This window comes from Chiloscyllium plagiosum, chromosome 3 (genome assembly GCF_004010195.1).
Source record: "Chiloscyllium plagiosum isolate BGI_BamShark_2017 chromosome 3, ASM401019v2, whole genome shotgun sequence".
Lineage (NCBI taxonomy): Eukaryota > Metazoa > Chordata > Chondrichthyes > Orectolobiformes > Hemiscylliidae > Chiloscyllium > Chiloscyllium plagiosum.
Window position 1 is genome coordinate 10598780 of NC_057712.1, and position 1591 is coordinate 10600370.

Here is a 1591-nt window from a genome sequence, read left to right on the forward strand (position 1 = left end):
TACCCTATTATTCTTACAGATAGCGGAGATCTCCTTACAAGTTTATTTCTCAATTTCCCTCTGACTATTGGAGGGGTCTATAATACAATCCCAATAAGGTGATCATCCCTTTCTTATTTCTCAGTTCCACCCAAATAACTTCCCTGGATGTATTTCCAGGAATATCCTCCCTCAGCACAGCTGTAATGCTATCCCTGAGCAAAAATGCCACACCCCCTCCTCTCTTACCTCCCTTTCTATCCTCCCTGTAGCAGTTGTATCCTGGAACATTAAGCTGCCAGTCCTGCCCATCCCTGAGCCATCTTTCCATAATTGCTATGATATCCTAGTCCCATGTTCCTAACCATGCCCTGAGTTCATCTGCCTTCCCTGTCAGACCCCTTACATTGAAGTAAATGCAGTCCAATTTATTAGTCCTACCTTGCCCCTGCCTGCCCTGTTTGACTCACGTCTGTTCTCAGCTGTACCCGTCTCAGATCGATCTCTTTCCTCACTATCTCCCTGGATCCCACCCCCCCACCTTACTAGTTTAAATCCTCCCAAGCAGTTCTAGCAAGTTTCTGTACTAGTATATTAGTCCCCTTCCAATTTAGGTACAATCCATTCTTGTACAGGTCACTTCTACCCCAAAAGAGATTCCAATGATCCAAAAATGTGAATCCTTCTCCCATACACCAGCTCCTCAGCCATGCATTCAAGTACTCTATCCTCCTATTCCTGCCCTCACTAGCTCATAGCACTGGGAGTAATCCAGATATTACTACCCTTGAGGACCTCCTTTTTAAATTTTTGCCTAACTCTCAGTAATCGCCCTTCAGAGTCTCAGCCTTTTCCCTTCCAATGTCGTTGGTTCCAATGTGGACAATGACCTCCTGCTGGCCCCTCTCCCCTGAGCGAACATTCTGCACCCTCTCTGAGACATCCTTGATCCTGACACCAAGGAAACAACACCCATTCTGCTTTTTCTCTGCTCGCCACAGAAACATCTGTCTGTACCTCTGACTAAATCCCCTAAAACAACTGATCTCTTGGAAGCCGACGTACCCCTCATTGCATTAGAGCCAGTCTCAATACCAGAAACTTGGCTGTTCGTGCTACGTTCCCCTGAGAATCCATCACCCCCTACATTTTCCAAAACAGCATACCTGTTTGAAATGGGTATATCCACAAAAGATTCCTGCCCAAGGTGCCAACCTCTCTTGCCCTTCCTGGAGTTAACCCATCCATCCTTCCTATAACTGCCATTCATCACATACAGTTGCTGTATCAAATTCCTCATCGCTTCTATCTGTCTCTCCAACCGATCCACTCGATCTGATAAGATTCGCATCCAAGAGCATTTATGGCAGATATAATCTGCAGTAACCCTTAAACTCTCTTTAAACTCCGACATTGGAGGTGAAGTGGGTAGTGAGACAAATGACTACTAACTTGAGGATGCTGTCCTTGCTGATGGAGTTGGTGCTGTCTGGTGTTTAAGTCCTTGGTTCGACTAGCAGTGATATCGACGTTTCGGGCAAAAGTCCTTCATCAGGAATAAAAGCAGTGAGCCTGAAGCATGGAGAGATAAGCTAGGGGAGGGTGGGGGTGG